We start from the raw sequence: 24,454 nt of genomic DNA, 5'->3' as shown, positions 1-24,454 counted from the left end.
AGCACAGAAACAAACCCTTCGGTCCAACTCGTCCATGCCGACCTAATATCCTCAATTAATCTAGTCCCAATTACCAGCATCTGGCCCATATCCCCAAAGGGTGTTGTTGGTGAGGCCTGTTCTGAAGTACTGTGCGCAGTTCTGGTCACGCTGTTATAGTAAGCATATTACTAAACTGGAGAGGATTCAGAAAAGATTTGCTAGGTTGGGACTTTCTTCACTGGAGGGTAGGTGGTAGAGGGAGTAACCTTTATAGAGGTTTACAAAATCATTAGCGGCTTAGATGAGCTAAATAGCAAAGGTATTTTCTCGAAGGTGGGAGAGTTCAAAACTAGGGGGATATTTTGAAGGTGATTAGATTAGATTAAATTCCTACAGTATGGAAACAGGCCCTTCGGCCCAACAGACCCTCCAAAGAGTAACCCACCCAGACCCAACTCCCCCTGACTAATGCACATCTTTGGACTGTGGGAGGAAACCAGAGCACCCAGAGGAAACCCAAGCAGACAATGTGCAAACTCCACACAGACAGTCACCCGAGATTGGAATTGAACCCGGGTCCCTGGCGCTGTGAGGCAGAAGTGCTAACCACTGAGCCACCATGCAAGATTTTAAAAGGATGTGAGGGGCAACATTTGAATGAACACCAGAGGAATGGTGGATACAGGTACAGTTACAATGTTTAAAAGACATTTGGATTCGTACATAAAGGTTTGGAGGGACATGAGCCAAATGCAGGTAGGTGGGTCTAGCTTAATTTGGGAACATGGTAGGCACGGGCCAGTTGGACCAAAGGGTCTGCTTCCATGCAGTATGACTGGCTCTGACTCTATATTCATGTACCCACCTAGATGTATTTTAAATATTGTAACTTCACCAGTCTCCTCCACTTCTTCTGGCAGCTCGCAACACCCTCTGCGTGAAAACATTGCCCCACAGGTTCCTTTTAAATCCTTCCCCTCTCACCTCAAACCTATGCCCTCTGATTCTAGACTCGCCTACCCACCCTATTCATGCCCATTACAAACTTGTGTAAGGACATCCCTCAGCCTCCAACGCTCCAGGGAAAACAGCCCCAAGCCTATTCAGCCTCTGCCTATTACTCAACCCCTCCAAATCTGGCAACTGCCTTGTAAATCTTTTCTGAACCCTTTCAAGTTCCATAACATCTTTCCGAATGCAGTGACACCAGAATTGCACACAATATTCCAAAAGTGGCCTAACCAAGGTCCTGTACAGCTGCAAAAATCACCTCCCAACTCCGAAACTCAATGCACTGACCGATACAAGAAGGCATACCAAACCCGTCGACCTACAACTCCACTTTCAATGAACTATGAACCTACACTCCAAGGTCTCTTTGCTCGGCAACATTCCCCACTAACTGTGTAAGTCCTGCCTGCACTGCTTTACCAAAGTGCAACACCTCCCAGATATCTAAATTCAACTCTATCTGCCACTCCTCGACCCATCAGCCCATCCCGATCAATTCTAATCCATAGCGAACTTCGTTCCCCTCTCATTCCCTTCAAGCTGAAAATCTCCATCCCACACACACACAATCCCTCCATTCTCACTTTGCTGAACCTAATCCCTGCTGTACCTCACCCTGAAGGGTTTGGTTCATGCTGATTAACAGGCCCACACTCAACAGGGATCTAACTGATACATACAGAATACTGAACCATCTGGACAGAGTGGATGCTGGGAAGATGTTTCCAGTGGTAGGAGAGACTAGGAGCCGAGGACACCATCTTTGAATAAAAGGGAGACTTTTAGAGCAGAGATAAGGAGAAGCTTCTTCTGCCAGAGAGTGGGGAATCGATGGAATTCATTGCCACAGAAGGCTGTGGAGGCCAGGTCACTGAGTATATTTAAGACAGCGATTGATAGGTTCTTGAGATCAAGATGGTTGAGACTTATGCTGAGAGGTGAAGTTATAACAGTTAAAAAACATTTGGATAAGTACATGAATAGGAAAGATTTGGAGGATTATGGGCCAAACACAGGCAAATAGGACTAGTTTAATTTAAGAACGTAGTCAGCATGGACTAGTTGGACTAAAGGGTCTGTTTCTGTGCTGTATGACTACTTAACTGTTCTATACACGTAAAACCATTTTCTCGCCTTCCCCATAACCATCCACTGCTTTGTTGTTCAAAAATCAGATTAACCCAGCCTTGAATATATTCAACGACCCCCCTAACTGCAGGAAGGCATCCCCACTTCTGAACGCAATTCTTCTTGCTAATATACCACTTAACTTGCTCATTGTTTGCTACAACTGGCAGTGACTGGTGTAGAAGGACGCGGAGGCCCCTTTGTACATCCACACATCATTCCTGATGAAGGGCTCATGCCTAAAACGTCGACACACTCCCTCTTCTCAGACCTGCTGCGCTTTTCCAGTGCCACACTTTTCGATTCTGATCTCCAGCATCTGCAGTCCTCACTTTCTCCACAACCCAATATAATCACCAATAAACAATGCACACTCCTTTCTGCAATTTCTCTCACAGCAAAGGCTGTACCTTTACATTGGGGTACCACATTTGCCATGTGTTTGCCAACTGAGACACAGACCTGGACCAACTTTTCCACAGTCTGTCCCCTGCCTGGATTCACTCCTTTTCCTCACAGTCGCTGCACATCAACAATCGAACCCCAGAATGAAACAAAAAGAAATGGAAAAAGGGGAGGCTGAGGAAAAGAGTGTTGTACTCACAGATGTTGGAGAGAGGAACAACGTTGCAATCTGGAGTAAAGCTTAATTTTCACTGAGTGAGAGCAATAGTGGTTTCAGAAGCTCGTGCTCCAACTTCCGCATTCAGACAATAGCTGGACTCTGATTGGCAGGAGGACAGGACTCCTTCCGGTCCTCCAGGGCCTCCCATTGGTCCATCAAAAGAAATTCGCCCGCCCAGTCTGCCGACAGCGAGGAACATGCACAGTGCTTTGCTGACACCGGCGTGCATGCGCAATATGCCCTATGGCGATGTTATTGACATTTTAAGTGTACAAATGCCAACAGGAGAAATAAAGGCTGGAGTCACAATTTCTTTTTAAAACTCTGTGGCTCAACATTTTAATCCTTTTGCATTTTATCTGCATGGCTACTCAACTGTGTATGCCTTTTCCCCAGGGTAGGGGAGTTGTGGGAGAAAGGAAAACCATGTTGCCTACAGAAACCATGTTTCTCCCTAGGGAAAAGATGGCTTACCCACAATGCCATTGGTGCCTCAAATTAGCTACACCCAGAAACGGACAGTAAACGAACCATTACCTCATCGGAGGAACATGTTATGTAAACGACCCGTGAATGTGATTCATTAACTCACATTGACATTGCACTTCCAGAAGCCCCGAAGGCTCTCTCTGCATCCCCAGGAATCCAGCCGACACAATAGTCCTGCAGACTAGATGTCACCAAGATACTCAATGTAGACAGGATATTCCTGATTACTTTATCAATGCCTTTAGACGAGCTGACTGCACATTGTTTAGTAGATTGATACTGTTTAAGCATTGTTAGCCTGCTTTCAAAACTATTAAACTGTCAACTGGAATTAAAACAGTATTGTCTTACAATCGACTATCAATCCCTTAATAATACCCTTAATAAACTGCATATGCTTGTACCTGGGTGGGGAGGTTGTGAATCATCAATGCAGAGCAGTCATTCTCTGCTTAGTGGTCAGTGACCTCTTCCACTACAGTATATAGTGAAATAAACAAACGTATCAATCAATTTCATAAGGTCTGCGTACAAGCTTTATTCATAATTGGACAATTCTCTGACAGGAGTCCCAAACTAGAGGGGCGTAGGTTTTGGGTAAGAGGGGAAAGATTTAAAAGGGGCCTGAGGGGTAACATTTTCATGCAGACATGTATTGAACAAGCTGCAAAAGGAAATGGTGGAGGCTGGCCAACTACAACAGTTAAAAGGCATCTAGATGGGTATATGAGTCAGAACGGATATGGGCCAAGTCCTGGCAAATAGATCATTAGATTAAATTAGGATATCTAGTTGGCATGGACCGAAGGGTTTGTTTCCCTGCTCTCCATCTCTTAATTACTCTATTTCAACATAGTCTGAACCAATTTCACAAGACTAGGAATATGCCATTCACCCTTTGCAGTCTGTCCTGAGCGGTGGCCTACCTGCACATATTTCAAAGTCAAAGAATGTGGTGCTAGACAAGCACAGCCAGTCAGGCAGCGTCGGAGGAGCAGGAGAAACAACGTTGCGCATTTCACTGCAAGTTTCCGAAAGACGGTCTACAGCTTTACTTTAAAATTGAACGTGCTTTCAGACTTTAACGATGTTTCTGAATATATCATTTTAGCTCTTCTCAATCTTAAAGATCAGCCATTTCTTGCACACCCCTGTCATCGCCATCCATTCTCTCTGTCTCTCCTTAGAAGGGCTTAATACAGCGATCAAAGAGGGCTCGAGGCACGAGTAAGGACAGCTGGGGGGTGGGGGGGTTGGGGGGGGGGTTGGGGGTGGGGGGGTTGGGGGGGGGGTTGGGGGTGGGGGGGTTGGGGGGGGGGTTGGGGGTGGGGGGGTTGGGGGGGGGGTTGGGGGTGGGGGGGTTGGGGGGGGGGTTGGGGGGGGGTTGGGGGGGGGTTGGGGGGGGGGTTGGGGGGGGGGGTTGGGGGGGGGGGTTGGGGGGGGGGGTTGGGGGGGTTGGGAGGGGAGAGGGAGAGAGAGAGAGGGAGAGAGAGAGAGAGACAATGGACAAAGGGGCAGAGGGTAGGGAAGAGAGAGAAAATGGACAGGGAACATGGTTGGGGCATAAAGACAGACTGGGGAGGATGGGGGAAAGAGAATGAGGGTGCAGGGGATGAGGGAGAGAGAATGGGCGTGCAGAGTGTGAGGAGAGAGAAAGGACAGGGGCAGATGGTGGGGTGGGGAGGAAGAGAAAGACTGGGGGAGAGAAAGCAGGAGCAATGGGGGTGCAGAGGGGTGGGGGGAGAGACAACACTAATCCCACCTTCGCCAGGACCGGTGTTAGTCGCCCACAAACTGAAACCCACTCCTCCCACAGCAGACTTGGGACAACCATTTCTCGATATACACGTGGCTAAGGCAGTGGAATCATTTAATTCTTACGGGCCATTCAGCCCATCGAATTCACACCGACCTTCCGAACAGCATCCCACCCAGACCAACCCGCTTACCCTGGAGCTACCCATGGCTAATGCACCCTAACCTGCACATCCCTGGACACTTCAGCACGGCCGATCCACCCTCAACTGCAGATCGTTGGACTGTGGGAGAAAACCCGGAGTTAACAGACGCAGACACGAGACTGAGAACGTCCCAGAATGGACACAGGCTGTCGCCCGAGGCTGGAATTTAACCTGGGTCCCTTACACTGTGAGGCACCAGTGCTAACCACTGAACCACCATGCCACCCAGACATTTGAGGTTCTGCCTTGTCGCTTCTAATTTCTCGTGCGGCCTCAGCAGAGGCTCTCTCCTCCTGACATGGTTGGACCACACCCGCTGCAACCATCCTTTCCCACTTCTCCTGCTCTGAGCACATCGGTTCCCGAATCCTGGCGCCAGATAGACACCGACTACAGAGCAAGCTGCTACCTGCAGAGAACGGAGACAATTCCTGTTACTATTCTGTCCCTTACCCACCACCTCCCCCTCCTCAAAACTGTTCTTACTTCGAACACCCACCCAGTTGCAGCCCTCTCTCAGATCCCCTTTACCTCCCTGACTCATGGTCACAACCCTCCTGACCCTGTCCACCGACCCAATCAGAAGGCTCTCTGCGTTAAGGGGAATGACCATCTCCCAGAACAAACTGTCCAGGTAACTTTCCCCCTTTCTCCCCAGTCTGGCTCCCAGCTCTATCTCTCGGAGCCGAAGGTCCTCCAGCCTGTGTTTGCCCTGGATCACGGCATCCAGAGCCACCCACCTTCTGCAAATCAAAAGACAAGTCCCACCCTGCCCTCTCCAACGTGTGTGGTGTAACTGCTTCATCATTTCTGGTGGCCGAGTAGAGGCTGATAGGCAAGTTCAGAACGCATGAGGATGGCCTCAACTGGGACCGTGGGTTCATGGCACACTCCAGGTGACCCCAAGGCACAACACATTCACGCAGACCCTCTCTCACACACATGCTCTGTCTCAGATACACGCATACTCTCCCCACACTCATACCTGCACACACCCTCTCACAGGCTTATACCTAATCACACACACACACACACACACACTTTATCAAACATGCACAGACGTAAACACATTCCCTGCTCTGTGTGTGAGAAATGATTTTCCCATTCAAAAAAAAACCCTTCTGAAACACACTGAGGTTGTTACCTGCTCCCTCTGTGGGAAAGGATTTACTCGATCATCTTACCCTCTGAGACACCAGCAAGTTCACACATGACTGCAGGCAGCTGTGTGTTGCTACTGGATTAGTGGTGCTGGAAGAGCACAGCAGGTTCAGGCAGCATCCAAGTAGCTTCGAAATCAACGTTTCGGGCAAAAGCCCTTCGTCAGGAATAAAGGCAGTGAGCCTGAGCTGCTGCGATTCTCAATAAAATCCTGATGGATCCAACCCTTCCCCTTCCCCCAATCCCATTCCCCAACCAAGCAGGACGAGGAAGCAGATGCAGTGGAACAGGGAAATGTGATGCTTGTAGGGTAGGCCAGCAGAAGGTGACTTTGTATTACTTTACTTATCAGAGAAAGAGAACATCTGACTTTGATTCGTCACTGTTTAATTCATTCTTTCAAAGTGCGTCCCATTTCAGGCAGAGCTGGGCACACACAAACACATGGACACACGGGCACAAAATCAGATTCACCAACAGCCATAAAGAGACTTTCAATCACATGCCTCAGGGACAGTCTGTGCCTTTGCAGACAGAGTTTGTCATTCGTACACAGACACTCTCAAACTTGCCTCCAAGATATACGGTGTCCAATTGCTTGCAGAGCTGGTCACACTAATACAGAAAAACAGACTTTAGCAAAGAGACAGAGGCACATTACAGAGTGAGGCACAGATTCACTGACTCAAAGTTTGTGTGAAAATTTGTAGCTCGGGTGCTCGTTGTTGTGATTCTGTTCGCCGAGCTGGGAATTTGTGTTGCAGACATTTCGTCCCCTGTCTAGGGGACATCCTCAGTGCTTGGGAGCTTCCTGTGAAGCGCTTCTGTGCTGTTTCCTCCGGTATTTATAGTGGTTTGTCTCTGCCGCTTCCGGTTGTCAGTTCCCGCTGTCCGCTGCAGTGGGCGGTATATTGGGTCCAGGTCGATGTGTTTGTTAATAGAATCTGTGGATGAGTGCCATGCCTCTTGAAAAGTCCCTGACTGTTCTCTGTTTGGCTTGTCCGATAATAGTAGAATCCATGAACACCAACTAGCCACGAAACGACACGACCAGCTATCCTTAGTAGCCACACACACAGACGACAAGCAACATGAATTCGACTGGGACAACACTACTATTATAGGGCAAGCCAAACAGAGAACAGCCAGGGAATTCCTAGAGGCATGGCACTCATCCACAGATTCAATCAACAAACACATCGACCTGGACCCAACATACCGACCACTGCAGCTGGAACTGACAACCGGAAGCGGCAGATTCAAACCACTATAAATGCCGGAGGAAACATCACAGAAGCGCTTCACAGGAGGCTCCCAAACACTGAGGATGTCACCGAGACAGGGGACGAAACGTCTGCAACACAAATTCCCAGCTCGGCGAACAGAACCACAACAGATTCACAGACTTACAAACGTGCTAAGATTTGCTTTCCCAAAAATGCAGCATCTCCCATTTCTCTGAATTAAACTCCATCTGCCACTTCTCAGCCCATTGGCTCATGTGGTCCAGATCCTGTTGTAATCTGAGGTAACCCTCTTCACTGTAATACCTCCAATTTTGGTGTCATCTGCAAACTTACTAACTATACCTCTTATGCTCCCATCCAAATCATTTAAATAAATGAGGAAAAGACGATGTCCCTCCATACATGATCAGAGTTGCTCTGTTTAATAAGCTCATATTAATTTGTACAGTACATGAGATTCCCTACAGTGTGGAAACAGGCCCTTCGGCCCAGCCAGTCCACACCGACCCTCCAAAGAGTAACCCACCTAGACCCATTTCCCTCTGACTAATGCACCTAACACTATGGGCAATACCTGACCTGCACATCTTTGGACTGTGGGAGGAAACTGGAGGAAACCCACACAGACAAAGGGAGAATGTGCGAACTCCACACAGACAGTCACCCAAGGCTGGAATTGAACCTGGGACCCTAGTGCTGTGAGGCAGCAGTGCTAACCACTGAACCACCGTGCCACCCATAAATCTGTGTAATCCCCATTCGTAAACTAAATTGAATTAAAAGTAAACTTGCTGACTTGTTCATGTTTAATTGATTTGTGTGAAAATCTTGTGTGACCTTATGAAATAAATTTGTTAGGAGAAAGTGAGGACAGCAGAAGCTGGAGATAAGAGTCGAGAGCATGTTGCTGGAAAAGCACAGCAGGTCAGGCAGCATCCGAGGAGCAGGAGCATCGACATTTTGGGCAGAAGCCCTTCATCAGGAATGAGGCTTGTGGGCCAGGGCCTGAGAGATACTGGACGCAAAAGCCGGTGCTCTGTTGTCTAAATGAACGTGTGTTGTGGCTGTTGCCGATTTGAAACTACAGCTTTGTCTCTGTGTGTGTTTTACGTCTGGAGCCAGTGTGTGAGGTGATGAGATCGGTAGGGGAGGGGGTGGGGTGGGGGAGACAGACACACGGTTTGGATTTAATTATTGAGCTACTACTTTCCCTCACACCTCCTCCCTGCCTAGTCTCAGCTAAGATGTCTCTTGCAGTGCTCCATACCTAGTGGAGGTATGCCCTAGGTAGAAGGAACTGACTGGATAGGCTGAGATTTGGACACAGAGGGATCTTTAACTGATAGACCTGAAGGCATTTAAAATAGGTCCTGACAGCCATAACTTCCTCTGTCATATGGATGGAGCAGAAGGTGAGTATCAGAGGGTTTCTGTCTGTCTGTGTGTGTGTCTTGTGTGTGAGTACAGTTAGAGTCCCAGTGCCAGTTTTGTTCAATTAACCACTCTCCAACACCCCCACCCCTCCCTGAACCATCTAGACTGAAGCAGACTCCAGGACAAGGGCCCGTCCCTCATGGGTGAGAGGGAGTGTGTGAAACCATAGAAAAAGCTGGAACCCACTGGATTAGTATCCCTTCCTCAGTCTCTCCATGTCTTTCCTTAACTTCTGTCCGTTTCTCTCGGATTCTGTCTGACTCTTCTTTCCCCTTTTCTCACTCTGTCTCTCTCCTTCTTTTCCACCTCTAACAGTCTGTTCTGTGGGTTCAGGTACATAATTGTTTGAAGTTTGCACCACATTGACAGGGTGGTTAAAAAGACGTTCAGCACACTTGCCTCATTGCTCGGTCCTTTGTGTTATAGGAGTTGGGACGTTACGTTGAGGTTGCATGGGACATTGGTGAGGTCTCTTCTGGAGGATTGTGTCCAGTTCTAGTCACCAATGTAATGGAAAGGATATTATTAAGCCGGGGAAAGTTCCAAAACGATTTACTCAGATGTTGCTGGTTATGGAGGATTGGGGTTATAAAGAGGGGAAGAATAGGCCCGGATTTATTTATTGGAGTGTAGGAGATTGAGAGGTGACTTTAGAGGTTATAAAATCATGAGAGGAATGGGTCAAGTTAATGATGTATTTTCCCTAGGATACAAGATTCCAAGACTAGGGGTTCCATTTTTAAAGTGAGCGGGAAGAGATATTAGAAAGACAAGAGGGGCTTTTTTTTTTAACAGAGAGTGGTTTGCAAATGCAATGAACTTCCCTAGGAAGTGCTGGCCAGTGACAACATTTAAAAGATGTCAATAATTACATGAATAGGAAAGGACTGATACAGGCCAAGAGCAGGCAAGTGGAACTAATTGAGTTTGGGATTATGTTCGCCATAGGAGAAAGTGAGGACTGCAGATGCTGGAGATCAGACCTTAAAAATGTGTCACTGGAAAAGCGCAGCAGGTCAGGCAGCATCAAAGGAACAGGAGAATCGACGTTTCAGGCATAAGCCCTTCTTCAGGAATGAGGAGGGTGTGCCAAGCAGGCTAAGACAAAAGGTAGGGAGGATGGACCTGGGGGAGGGGCGGTGGGAATACGATAGGTGGAAGGAGGTTAAGGTGAGGGTGATAGGCCGGAGAGGGGGTGGGGGCAGAGAGGTCAGGAAGAAGATTGCAGGTCAAGAAGGTGGTGCTGAGTCTGAGAGTTGGGACTGAGAAAAGGTGGGGGGAGGGGAAATGAGAAAGCTGGAGAAATCTGCATTCATCACTTGTGGTTGGAGGGTTCCTAGGCAGAAGATGAGGTGCTCTTCCTCCAGGCGTCGTATTGCCATGGTCTGGCGATAGAGGAGGAGGCCAAGGACCTGCATGTCCTTGACGGAGTGGGAGGGGGAGTTAAAGTGTTGAGCCACGGGGCGGTTCGGTTGGTTGGTGCGGGTGTCCCAGAGGTGTTCTCTGAAACGTTCCGCAAGTAGTCGGCCTGTCTCCCCAATGTATAGGAGGCCACATCGGGTGCAGCGGATGCAGTAAATGATGTGTGTGGAGGTGCAGATGAATTTCTGACAGATATGGAAGGATCCCTTGGGGCCTTGGAGGGAAGTGAGGGGGGAGGTGTGGGAGCAAGTTTTGCATTTCCGGCGGTTGCAGGGGAAGGTGCCGGGAGTGGAGGTTGGGTTGGTGGGGGGGTGTGGATCTGACGAGGGAGTCGCAGAGGGAGTGGTCTTTCTGGAACACTGATAGGGGAGGGGAGGGAAATAGATCCTTGGTGGTGGGGTCTGTTTGGAGGTGCCAGAAATGACAAAGGATGGTACGATCTATCTGGAGGTTGGTGGGGTGGTAGGTGAGGACCAGTGGGTTCTGTCCTGGTGGCGATTGGAGGGGCGGGGCTCAAGGGCAGAGGAGCGGGAAGTGGAGGAGATGCGATGGAGAGCATCGTCAACCACATCTGAGGGGAAATTGCGGTCCTTGAAGAAGGAGGCCATCTGGGTTGTTCGGTATTGGAATTGGTCCTCCTGGGAGCAGATGCAGCAAAGGCAAAGGAATTGGGAATATGGGATGGCGTTTTTACAGGGGGCAGGGTAGGAGGAGGTGTAATCTAGGTAGCTGTGGGAGTCAGTCAGTTTATAGTAAACGTCCGTGTTGAGTCGGTTGTCCGAGATAGAAATGGAGAGGTCTAGGAAGGGGAGAGAGGAGTCTGAGACGGTCCAGGTAAATTTGAGGTCGGGGTGGAAGGTGCTGGTAAAGTGGATGAATTGTTCAATCTCCTCGTGGGAGCACGAGGTAGCGCCAATATTATCATCGATGTAGCAGAGGAAAAGGTGGGGGGTGGTGCCAGTGTAGCTGCAGAAGATGGACTGTTCCACATATCCAACGAAGAGGCAGGTATAGCTGGGGCCCATGCGGGTCCCCATGGCTACTCCTTTGGTTTGGAGGAAGTGGGAGGATTGGAAACAGAAGTTGTTCAGACTGAGGACCAATTCAGTGGAAGGGTACTGGTTGGGTCGGCGGGAAAGGAAGAAGCTTTGAGGCCTTTGTGATGGGGGATGGAGGTGTATAGGGACTGGGGTGGTCCAGGGTGAAGATAAGGCATTGGGGCCAGGGAAGCAAAAATCATGGAGAAGGTGGAGGGCGTGGGTGATGTCCCGAACGTAGGTGGGGAATTCTTGGACTAAAGGGGACAGGACTGTGTCAAGGTATGCAGAAATGAGTTCGGTGGGGCAGGAGCAGGCTAAGACAATGTGCGCCTGCCCCATTGAACTCATTTCTGCATACCTTGACACGGTCCTGTCCCCCTTAGTTCAAGAACTCCCCACCTACCTTCGGGACACCACCCACGCCCTCCACCTTGTTCATGATTTTAGCTTGCCCGCCCCCCAACGCCTTATCTTCACCATGGACATCCAGTCCCTATACACCGCTATCCCCCATCACGAAAGCCTCAAAGCCCTCAGCTTCTTCCTTTCCCGCCGAACCAACTGATACCCTCCTTCGACTGACTGAAATGGTCCTCACTCTGAACAACTTCTCTTTCCAATCCTCCCACTTCCTCCAAACCAAAGGAGTAGCCATGGGGACCTGCATGGGCCCCAGCTATGCCTGCCTCTTCGTCGGATATGTGGAACAGTCAATCTTCCGCAGCTACACTGGCACCACCACCTTCTTCCGCTACATCGATGACAATATTGGCGCTACCTCGTGCTCCCACGAGGAGGTTGAACAGTTCATCCACTTTACTAGCACCTTCCACCCCGACCTCAAATTTACCTGGACCGTCTCAGACTCCTCTCTCCCCTTCCTAGACCTCTCCATTTCTATCTCGGACGACCAACTCAACACGGACGTTTACTATAAACTGACTGACTCCCACAGCTACCTAGATTACACCTCCTCCCACCCTGCCCCCGTAAAAACGCCATCCCATATTCCCAATTCTTTTGCCTTCGCCGCATCTGCTCCCAGGAGGACCAATTCCAATACCGAACAACCCAGATGTCCTCCTTCTTCGAAGACCGCAATTTCCCTTCAGACGTTGACGATGCTCTCCACCGCATCTCCTCCACTTCCCGCTCCTCCGCCCTTGAACCCCACCCCTCCAATCGCCACCAGGATGGAACCCCACTGGTCCTCACCTACCACCCCACCAACCTCCAGATACATCGTATCATCCTTTGTCATTTCCGCCACCTCCAAACAGACCCCACCACCAAGGATCTATTTCCCTCCCCGCCCCTATCAGCGTTCCGGAAAGACCACTCCCTCCGCAACTCCCTTGAAATTCATCTGCACCTCCACACACATCATTTAGTGCATTCGCTGCACCCGATGTGGCCTCCTATACATTGGGGAGACAGGCCGACTACTTGCAGAACAATTCAGAGAACACCTCTGGGACACCCGCACCAACCAACCGAACCGCCCCGTGGCTGAACACTTTAACTCCCCCTCCCACTCCGTCAAGGACATGCAGGTCCTTGGCCTCCTTCATTGCCAGACCATGGCAACACGACGCCTGGAGAAAGAGTGCCTCATCTTCTGCCTAGGAACCCTCCAACCACAAGTGATGAATGCAGATTTCTCCAGCTTTCTCATTTCCCCTCCCCCCACCTTTTCTCAGTCCCAACCCTCGGACTCAGCATCGCCTTCTTGACTTGCAATCTTCTTCCCGACCTCTCCGCCCCCCACCCCCTCTCCCGCTTATCACCCTCACCTTAACCTCCTTCCACCTATCGTATTCCAACTGCCTCTCCCCCAGGTCCATCCTCCCTACCTTTTATCTCAGCCTGCTTGGCACACCCTCCTCATTCCTGAAGAAGGGCTTATGCCCGAAACGTCAATTCTCCTGTTCCTTTGATGCTGCCTAACCTGCTGCTCTTTTCCAGCAACACATTTTTAAATTAAGTTTGGCATAAATTGGTTGAATCAAAGGATCTATTTCTATGCTGGCTGACACGGTTCTGTGCATCTCACTCTCTCCCACCCTGTCTTCGTCTCTCAGCCTGCCTGACACTTTCTTTTGCATTTCTGGCTTTAACCTTACTTTTCTGCCTTTGTCTCTGTTCTTTCACATTCTTTTTTTTCTTTGTTTCTCTGTCTTTTAGTTTCTCTTTTTGTCCTTTTTTAAAAAATCCCCTCTCTTTCCTCTGTCATCCCTCTGCAGAACACCTCCTCTCCAGGTTTTTGTCTCCACCATCTCTTTATGGTCTATCTGTTTTCTCCCCCAGCCACCACCCCCATATCATTTGTTTCACCTTTTTATTCTCTTTTTAGTCTCCTTTTCTTACCAGTCTTTCTTTTATAATGTTTGCTGTTCTTTTTATTCCCCTAATTCTCCAGTCTCTTTTCTTTCCTGTTTCTCTGCAGAACCACCCCCCCCCCCACCCCAGAAGGTTTTTCAGGCCGTCCACAATTATGCAGTCCCCATAATATTCTTCAGAAACCCCAGCGGGTCCACACAGGGGAGAGGCTGCTCACCTGCTGTCAGTGCAGGAAGGGCTATACCCACTCCTTCCACCTGCAGAGGCACCAGTGAGCTCAGGTGCCATCACAGGGGTCTTGAAGGAGCTGAATTCCATTATCGACTTGATGGCCCACCCAGTTCTGGGGACTCCCATGTTTGAATCAAGCCGTAGCAGATGGTAGAATTGGAATTTGGTCAGAAATCTGGAGTTCAGAATCTAACGATGAAACCATTTTCGGGTGGGGGGGGAAGAAAACCCATCTGATTCACTCATGACCTTTTTAGGGAAGTGCCGTTGTGGGAAAGGATTCACTCAGTCGTTTCCAGCTGCATCCTTTACTGGGGCTGGCCTACACATGACGCCAGACCCAGAGCAGTGTGATTGCCCTCCCCACGAGCAAATGAGTGGGGACACATTAGATACAGGGTTGAAATTGCTGAGTGAGGCAATACTTCCTATGGGTTAAGGCTGTACCAAGGATCCAGTTACAATGGGGCAACTCAATGCTGACCAATAGTAAAGCGTGGCATGGGGGTGGGGTGGGTGGTTTGACCTAGAGTTGTTGTTTTTTAAAAAAAAGCTAGTTTTTGTGCGCTTTTTTTGCTGGGAAGATTTGAAGTTGTAACGAGGTTGGGTCGCAATAAAAGTTACCAGAACTTACCACCAGGCTCAGACTCTTATTAAAGCTGACAGATCCAACAGGTTTCTGTTTTAAAGCTGCTCATTTCTTTTTGCCTCCAGCACTAAGTTTCCAATCTCGCGTATCAGAAGGAGCAGTGAGTGAGTAGCTAGTATCGTTAGAAATTCTAAATTTTTCATGACTGCAGGTTCATCATTTCATCGGCATTATAAAGTTTACTGGCAAGCAGCAGGAAGTGTTCACTAGAAATAAAGTTCAAAAACACCAGCTTATAGTCCAACAGATTTATTTGTAAGCACGAGCTTTTGGAGCATTGCTTCTTCAACAGTTGGCTGTGGAGCAGGATCAAAAGACACAGAATTTATAGCAATATATCAGTGTCATGCAACTGAAATGATATTTTGAACAAACCTAGATTGTTAAGTCTTTTATCTTTTAAAATGGGTTACAGGTTTCAGTTCATTTAAATGTAAATCCCAGAACTACTTTTAAGTCACATTCTCCTTTTAAGTTAGGTTCGAGTCTACCTGTATCGCAATCTTGAGTCAGACTGGTTCTATTCCAAAGTAGGAATTTACAAAGTATTACATGGATTGACTGCCTGCAGATTGCGTACGTTTTGAGCAAAATAGAATGCATCTGCAAATGCAAATTCACTTATATGTATGTGAGAAAGTGTGTGTTTGTATATGTGCATGCTTGGTAAAGTGTTAGAGAGATTAAGTACAAGCCTGTAAGAGGGTGTCAGTGTGGGGGGGGCCGCATGTGTGAGTGTCCGAGAGTACGTGTATGAGAGAGGGTCTGTGTCTGTGTGTATGTGAAAGTGTATATAGTGCAGCGGTATAGTCACCTGTCGTGTGACATGAACCCAAGGTCCCAGTTGAGGCCATCCCGGGTTTCAGCCTCTGCTTGGCCACTAGAAACGATTAAGCAGTTACAGAACACACATTGGAGAGGGGTGGCTGCGATTTTTCTTCCGACTCGCAGAAGGTGGGAGCCTCTGGATGCTGTGATCCAGGGCAAACACAGGCTGGAGGACCTTCGGCTCAGAGAGATGGAGCTGGAAACCAGGCTGCAGACACTTGGTGGGGGGGAAAGGGGGAAAATTAACCAGACACTTTATTTTGGAGACAGTCATTCCCCTCAGGAGAGACCCTTCTGATTGGGTCAGTGGACAGGGTTAGGAGTGTGTGAACGTGGGTCAGGCAGGTAAAGGGGATCTGAGAGAGGGCTGCAAGGGAGAGGAGCAAACTGGCTGGGTGGTGGGAGTAAAGAACAAAATTGAGGAGGTGGACATAGGGACAGGGATTGTCTCCGTTTTCTGCAGATGGTAACAGGAGGCCAGGTGGTATCGGTGTCTGGTGCCAGGATTCAGGAACCAATGTGTTCAGGGCCGCAGAATTGGAAAGGGGGGTTGCAGTGGGTGTGGTCCAACAATATCAGGAGGGGAGAGCCTCTGCTGAGGGCACGCGAGAAGTTGGAAGCTACAAAGGCAACGCAGAACCTCTCAGCTCTGGGAGGCATGGTTGCTCAGTGGTTAGCACTGCCACACAGCGCCAGAGCCCTGGAGTCGATTCCACCCTCAAGGTGACTCAAAAGGTAGAAGAAGGAACTATGAACTTGCACTCCAAAGTTTCTTTGTTCAGCAATACTCCCTGGGACCTTAGAATTAAGTGTATAAGTTTTGATATGATTTGCATTTCCAAAATGCAGCACCTCACATTTATCTGAATTAAACTCCATCTGCCACTCCTCAGCCCATCTGATCAAGATCCTATTGTACTCTAAGGTAACCTTCTTTGCTGTCCACTGAACCTCCAATTTTGGTGTCATCCGCAAACTCACTAACTATACCTCCAATGTTCACATCCAAATCATTTAAGTAAATTATGGAAAAGTAGTGGACTCAGCACCAATCCTTGTGGCACTCCACTGGTCACAGGCCTCCAGTCTGAAAAGCAACCCTCCACCACCACCCTCTGTCTTCTACCTTCAAGCCAGTTCTGTATCTGTTTGACTAGTTCTTCCTGTGTTTCATGAGGTCTTACCTTGCAAACCATGAGGAACCTTGTTGAACGCCTGACTGAAGACTGACACCCACCACTCCTCCCTCATCAATCCTATATGTTACTTCAAAAAAAACTCGGTCAAGTTCTTGAGATATGATTTCCCACGCACAAAGCTATGTTGACTATCCCTAATCAGTCCTTGCCTTTCCAAATACATATAAACCCGGTTTCTCAGGATTCCATCCAACAACTGACGTCAAGCTCACCGATCTATAGTTCCCTGGCTTTTCCTTACCACCTTTCTTAAATAGTGGCACCACATTAGCTAACCTAGTCTTCTGGAACCTCACCTGACTATCGATGATACAAATATCTCAGCAAGGAGACCAGCTATCACTCCCTAGCTTCCCACAATGTTCTGTGATACACCTGATTCGTCTTGTTGATTTATTCACTTTTATACGTTTCAAGACATCCAGCACCACCACCTATGTAATATGGGCATTGTTCAAGATGTCACCATCTTTATCCCCACATTCTATACCTTCCACATCCTTCTCCACAGTAAATACTGATGCAAAATATTCATTTAGTTTCTCCCAAATCTCCTGCACCTCCACACACAAGCTGCCTTGCTGATGTTTGAGATCCTATTCTCTCCCTAGTTCCCTTTTTGATTCTCCTTAATCCTATTTGCCAAAGCTATCTCATGTCCCCCTTTCACCCTCAACTACATTCCTACTGCCTTTATATTCTTGTAAGAATTTGTTCGACTTCTATACTTGTCATATGCTTCCTTCTTTTTATTAACCAAAACCTCAATTTCTCTAGTCATCCAGCCTTTCCTTTCAGCCGAACAGGAATATACTGTCTCTGAATTCTCGTTATCGCATTTTTGAAGGCTTCCCATTTTCCCTTTACCTGAGAACATCTGCCCCCAATCAGCTTTTGAAAGTTCTTGCCTAATACCATCAAAATTAGCCAATTCCTCCAATTTTGAACTTCAACTTTTAGATCCAGTCTATCCTTTTCCATTTTAAATCTAATGGAATTATGGTCACTGGCTCCAAAGTGCTCCCTCACTGACACCTCAGTCACCTGCCCTGCCATAATACCCAAAAGTAGGTCAAGTTTTGCACCTTCGCACATCGGAACATGCATGTACTGAATCAGAAAATTTTATTGTACACACAAATTCCTCTCCATCTGAACCCTAAACTCTATGGCAGTCCCAGTCTACGTTTGGAATGTTAAAATTCCGGACCATAACTACCCTATTATTCTTAAAGATAACTGAAATCTCCTAACAAATTTGTTTCTCAATTTCCTGACTATTAGGGGGTCTATATTACAATCCTAATAAAGGTGATCATCCCTTTCTTATTTCTCAGTTCCACCCAAATAACTTCCCTGGATGTATTCCCAGGAATATCCTCCCTAAGTATAGCAATAATAGTTTCCGTTATCAAAATCGCCAATCCCCCTCCTCTCTTGCTCCCCCCTTTCTATCCTTCCTAGAGCATTTGTACCCTGGAACATTCAGCTGGCAGTCCTGTCCATCCATGAGGCCACGTTTCTGTAATTTCATCAGCCTTCCCTATTAGGCCTCTTGCATTGAAATAAATGCAGTATAATTGATCAGTCCTACCTTGTTCTCTGCTTTATTCCTTCCTGCCCTGACTGTTGGACTCACTCCCTTTCCCAACTGTACGAATCTCAGGTTAATCTCTTTCCTCACTATTTCCCTGGGACCTATTCTCCACCTGACTCATTCAGCAACTTTACTGGCTTTCTTTCTGCAAGCAGTCTTGGTATTTTATTTTCATACTTTGATTCAGCACCTTTGTCGGCAGCTTATTCCAGGTTATTAGAACAATACAGCACAGAACAGGCCCTTCGGTCCACTATATTGTGCCGAACATTTGTCCTAGCTTAAGCACCTATCCATGTACCTATCCAATTGCCGCTTAAAGGTCACCAATGATTCGGACTCTGCCACTCCCACAGGCAGCGCATTCCATGCCCCCACCACTCTCTGGGTAAAGAACCTACTCCTGACATCCCCCCTATACCTTCCACCCTTCACCTTAAATTTATGTCCCCTTGTAACACTCTGTTGTACCTGGGGAAAAAGTCTCTGACTGTCTACTCTATCTATTCCCCGATCATCTTATAAACCTCTATCAAGTCACCCCTCATCCTTCGACGTTCCAATGAGAAAAGGCCTAGCACTTTCAACCTATCCTCGTATGACCTAGTCTCCATTCCAGGCAACATCCTGGTAAATCTCCTCTGCACCCTCTCCAAAGCTTCCACATCTTTCCTAAAATAAGGTGACCAGAACTGCACACATTACTCCAAATGTGGCCTTACCAAGCTCCTATACAGCTGCAACATCACCTCACGACTCTTGAATTCAATCCCTCTGCTAATGAACACTAATACACCATAGGCCTTCTTACAAGCTCTATCCACCTGAGTGGCAACTTTCAAAGATCTATGAACATACACCCCAAGATCCCTCTGCTCCTCCACCTTACTAAGAACCCTACCGTTAACCCTGTACGCTGCATTCTTATTTGTCCTTCCAAAATGGACAACCTCACACTTGACAGGGTTGAACTCCATCTGCCACTCCTCAGCCCAGCACTGCATCATATCGAAGTCCCTTTGCAGCCGACAACAGCCCTCCTCACTATCCACAACTCCACCAATCTTCGTATCGTCTGCAAATTTACTGACCCACCCTTCGACTCCCTCTTCCAAGTCATTAATAAAAATTACAAACAGCAGAGGATCCAGAACTGATCCCTGCGGAACTCCACTTGCAACTGGGCTCTAGGCTGAATATTTACCATTTATTGTCACCTAAATGAAGTTGCCCTCCGTACACACTTAAGGCTATCTGGCTGCATTAGGGTTTTCAGGTTTCTATGTCCTGGATAATGTGTGATCATTGGTTCTTCCAGCCTGCTGACCCACCAGTAGGCCCAGACTGGGGAGAGGCCATTCACCTGCTCTCAGTGCGAGAAGGACTTCACCCACTCCTCCCACCTGCAGAGGCACCAGCGAGTTCACGTGCCATCGCAGGGGGATTGAAGGAGCCAGGGCTGAGTGACATTATCGACTGGATGATCAATCCAGTTCCAGGTTCGAATCCCGGCTTGGCAGATGGCAGAATTGAAATTTGGTCAGAAATCTTGAGTTCAGAATCTAACGATGAAACCATTTTCAGGAGGAAAAACAACCCCATCTGATTCACTCATGTCCTTTTTAGGGAAGGAAAGTGCCATTGCTGTAAAGGATTCACTCAATCGTCCCAGCTGCATCCTTTACCTGGTCTTGCCTACACGCAACTCCAGACCCACCCTCCTGCCAAGAAGCGGGAGAAACTAACTTGGATACAGTGTGCAGGCTGAAATTGCTGAGTCAGGCAATACTTCCTACGGGTTAAGGCTGTATCGAGGATCGAATTACAAAGGGACAACTCGGTGTTGACCAATAGTAAAGGAAGTGAGGGATGGGGAGTGTGTGCACTTCGACCTTGAGCTGTTTTACAAAGAAATAAGCTACTTTTCACATGCCTTTGCTGGGAAGATCTGAAGCTGTAACAAAGTTGGGTCTCAGTAAAGGTTACCTGAATTCACAGTCTGACTCATTAAAAGGTGCAAGATCCGAAAGGTTTTTGTTTTAAAGCAGCTAATTTCTTTCAGCCTCCAGCGCTAAGTTTCCAATGTCGTATATCAGAAGAAGCAGTGAATGAGTAGTTAATATTGTTAGAAATTGTAATTCTTTGGGACTGTAGGTTCATCATTTCATCAGCATTGTAAGGTTTACTGGCAGCAGCAGGAGGTGTGGCTGTGTTCACTAGAAACAAAGATTAAAAATCACACAACATCAGGTTATAGTCCAATTGGTTTATTTGGAAGCACAAGCCTTTGGAGCGCTGCTCCTTCATCAGGTAGTTGTGGAGCAGGATCATAAGACAGAGAATTTGTAGCAAGAGATCAGTGTCATGCGACTGAATTGAACAAACCTAGACTATTGTTGAGTCTTTCATCTTTTAGAATGGGTTGCAGATTTCAGTTCATTAATATGGAAATCCCAGAACGACTTTTAAGTAATATTCTTGATGCAACTTAAAGGTGACTTTTCAGCTCAGTCAATGCATAAAAGGAGTGAGGTTAGAGTCTCTGTATCCCAATCTTGAATCAGACTGGTTCTATTTCCAAAGTAGGAATTTATAAAATATTACATGGATTGACTGCCGGCAGATTGTGTGCTTTTTGAACAAAATAGAATGTATCTGCAAATTCACCCATAGACTTTTGTGTGTGTGTGTGTGTGGGTGCATCTGAGCAAAATTGAACGTACCTGCAAATATAATTCTGCAATTTCTGGCTCGAAGGTAGAAGACAGAGAGTTGCGGTGGAGGGGTGCTTTTCAGACTTGAGGCCTGTGACCAGTGGTGTGCCACAAGAATTGTTGCTGGGTCCATTACTTTTCATCATTAATATAAATGATTTGGATGTGAACATAGGTATAATAAGTTTGCAGATCACACCAAAACTGGAGGCGTAGTGGACAGCAAAGGAGGTTACCTCTGAATACAGCATGATCTTGATCAAATGGGCCAATGGGCTGAGGAGTGGCAGATGGAGTTTAATTTAGATAAATGCGAGGTGCTGCGTTTTCAAAAAACAAATCTGAGCAGAACTTATACACTTAATGGTAAGGTCCTAGGGAGTGTTGCTGAACTTGCAGTTCAGGATCATAGTTCCTTGAAAGTGCAGTCGCAGGTGGATAAGATAGTGAAGAAGGCATTTGGTATGCTTTGGTTTATTGGTCAGAGCATGGAGTATGAGTTCATGTTGCAACTGTACAGGACATTGGTTAGGCCACACTTGGAATATTGTGTGCAATTCTGGTGTCCTTCCTAACAGAAATATGTTGTGAAACTTGAAAGGGTTCAGAAAAGATTTACAGGATGTTGCCAGCGTACGAGAATTTGAGCTGAATCGGCTGGGGCTGTTTTCCCTGGTGGGTCGGAGGCTAAGGTTTATAAAATCATGAACGACATAATAAATAAGCAAAATCTTTTCCCTGGGGTGGGGGAGTCCAGAACTAGAGGGGCAAAGGTTTAGGGTGAGAAGGGAAAGATATAAAAGGGACCTAAGGGGCAACATTTTCACGCAGAGGGTGGTGCATTTATGGAATGAGCTGCCACAGGAAGTGGTGGAGGCTGGTACAATTACAGCATTTAAAAGGCATCTGGATGAATATATGAATAAGAAAGGTTTAGAGAGGTATGGGCCAAGTGCTAGCAAATGGGACTAGATTAGATTAGGATATCTGGTCAGCATGGACAAGTTGGACCGAAGGGTCTGTTTCCATACTGTATATCTGTGACTCCAAATGTAAATTCACTCTATAGGCGTGAGTGTGCGCGCACGTGTGCACATGAGGTTGTGCGTGAGTGTGCATAAGAGAGTTTATATTTTTCGTGTGCACATGCTTGGTAAAGTGAGAGTTATGAGCTGAAAATGTGTTGCTGGAAAAGCAGGTCAGGCAGCATCCAAGGAACAGGAGAATCGACGTTTCAGGCATAAGCCCTTCTTCAAGAATGTGAGAGTATGATGGAGTATAAGCCTGTGAGAGGGTGAGAGTGTGGGGGTGTATGTGTGTGTGTTTGAGAGACAACATGAATATGAGAGAGATAGGGATGGGGTTGCATTTTGGTAAAACAAACAAGGGCAGGAATTGTACAGTTAATGGTAGGGTCTTGGGTGTTGTAGAAGAGAGAGACCTGGGGGAGGTTCAGGTACATAGTTCTGTCAAAGTTACATCACTGGTAGACAGGGTGGTTAAGGTGTTTAGCACACTTCTGTTCACTGTTCACACTATTGAGTACGTTGAGCTGTCCAGGATGTTGCTGAGGCCACTCTTAGAGTACTGAGTACAGTTCTGGTCACACCGTTAAAGGAAGAATACTATTAGAGGGGGCTCGGAAAAGATTTACCAGGATGTTGCCAGGACTGGAGGGTTTGAGTTACAAGGAAAGGCTGGGACTTTTTTCACTGCAGTGGAGGGGAGACCTTATAATGCGTCATAAAATCATGAGTGGTGTAGGTAAGGCGAATAGCAAAGGTCTCTTCCTTAGCGTAGGGGAGTTCAAAACTAGGGGACATAAGTTTTCATGTGAGAGGAGAGAGATTTAAAAGGAACCTGAGGGTCTACTTTTTTTTACGCAGTTTGTGAATGAATGAACTTCCAGAGGAAGTGGTAGGCACAGAGACACTTCCGATATCATGACTAGGTCAAGTAGTCCGTTCCTTGGATGCTGCCTGACCTGCTGCGCTTTTCCAGCAACACATTTTCAGCTATCAAAAGGAATGTTCTTCCTTGCTTATTATACTCTCTGTCGATGCTCCCTTTGCTTATGGAAAGGTTGGTTTAATTCTTTTATTTGGTACCATAGACAGTCCTCATTAAGCTAGCAAACCTACAATAGCCCAGGGATTTTTTGTTTGGCTGGGGGGGGGGGGGGAAGAAAGCCTTCCAACTATCAGAGGATATTGTTTAGGCTCCCTTCTATCTTTTGCAAATGATTGGGCATGTGAGGACTCAGTGCTGATATGGCTGGACATTGAGGCCTCTCAGGCAAAATGTCCTCTAATCAACCTGTTGTTTTTAAACAAAATGAGGACCATTGTGAAACATTGCCGTAATCCAATAGTTACTAATACTGTCAAAGCATGGAGGGGAAACAAGGCAGATGAAAGGTAACATGTCTAAAACTTTCTCCTACTCCCACAATTGGCATGCCAGATTTCCAGCCAGGGATAACGGATCCCAGGTTTAAACTTTGGGTTTTTAGGGGAGTTTCTTGTTTTGTTTGAGGGTGAAACGATGATGTCCTTTGACCAAATAATTCGTAAATATGGGCGATCGAGTAAGGACCACTTCTGTTTCTTTCAGATTAGAGATTTTATTCGAAAAGAGACTTTGCTTTAAGCTGAGTGTTATAGATCTGATTGGAACACACTGAGTACTCTTTATCATCTGTTGGGGGAGGTTTTTCAGATGACACCAAATGACTACGTGAAGTCTGGGAGAGAGAGTTCGGAGTTGAGCTTACTTCAGAAACACGGGAGGATATTTGTGAGAATGCAAGGAAAATTTCAATCTGTAATAGGACCCAGGCTATGGAGTTAAAGACTCTTCATAGGGTTCATCTGGCTCAGATCATCTCGCAAAATTTAAGGAGGAAGCATCTTCAATATGCCCCACCCCACTCCCGTGTAAAATAAGCACAGGGACCCTCACTCATTGCTTGTGGTCCTATCACAAGCCTTGTATGTATTGGAGTGCTGTGGCACTAGTAAAGGGTCTTGGGGACCAAAGTTAAGGTGGACCTAGTCTCTCTTCTCCTGGGGTTGCTGAATTTATCTTCGCTAGATGTGCCTGGGTGAAAGCTTTTTAACATACTCACTTTTTGTGCAAGGAATAACATTCTAACGGGCTCAGTGTCTGTGAATCCCCAGAGTCTGTCGGGGTGGCGTAAGTTAATTATGGAACATGTTCTTTTGGACTTTCCCACAACTATGGTGTTCGAAAAAATGGAAGACTTTAATAAGATATGGCAGCACTTTTTGATTTGAAGCCGATTTGCCTGCCATTTCAATTAGGGCCTTTGTTTAGCTGTGATGTGAACTCGATGCCCTGAGAGGAAGAATTTCGAACAAACGTTGGTGTAAATAA

The 24,454-nt window shown here is 47.1% G+C and overlaps 1 protein-coding gene across 1 annotated transcript in view; it reads right to left on the bottom strand.

Annotated features, from left to right (window-relative positions):
• LOC140460235 (uncharacterized) overlaps window positions 1–24,454 on the bottom strand; it is a 48,146-nt gene that overhangs the window by 9,862 nt on the left and 13,830 nt on the right. Inside the window, exon 1 of the mRNA XM_072554666.1 lies at window positions 2,726–2,852. The gene's annotated coding sequence lies outside the window, so the exon portion shown is untranslated. Of the gene's footprint in view, window positions 1–2,725 lie in introns of the transcript that reaches the window.

This window comes from Chiloscyllium punctatum, chromosome 36 (genome assembly GCF_047496795.1).
Source record: "Chiloscyllium punctatum isolate Juve2018m chromosome 36, sChiPun1.3, whole genome shotgun sequence".
Lineage (NCBI taxonomy): Eukaryota > Metazoa > Chordata > Chondrichthyes > Orectolobiformes > Hemiscylliidae > Chiloscyllium > Chiloscyllium punctatum.
This window is presented reverse-complemented; position numbering and strand designations above follow the sequence as displayed.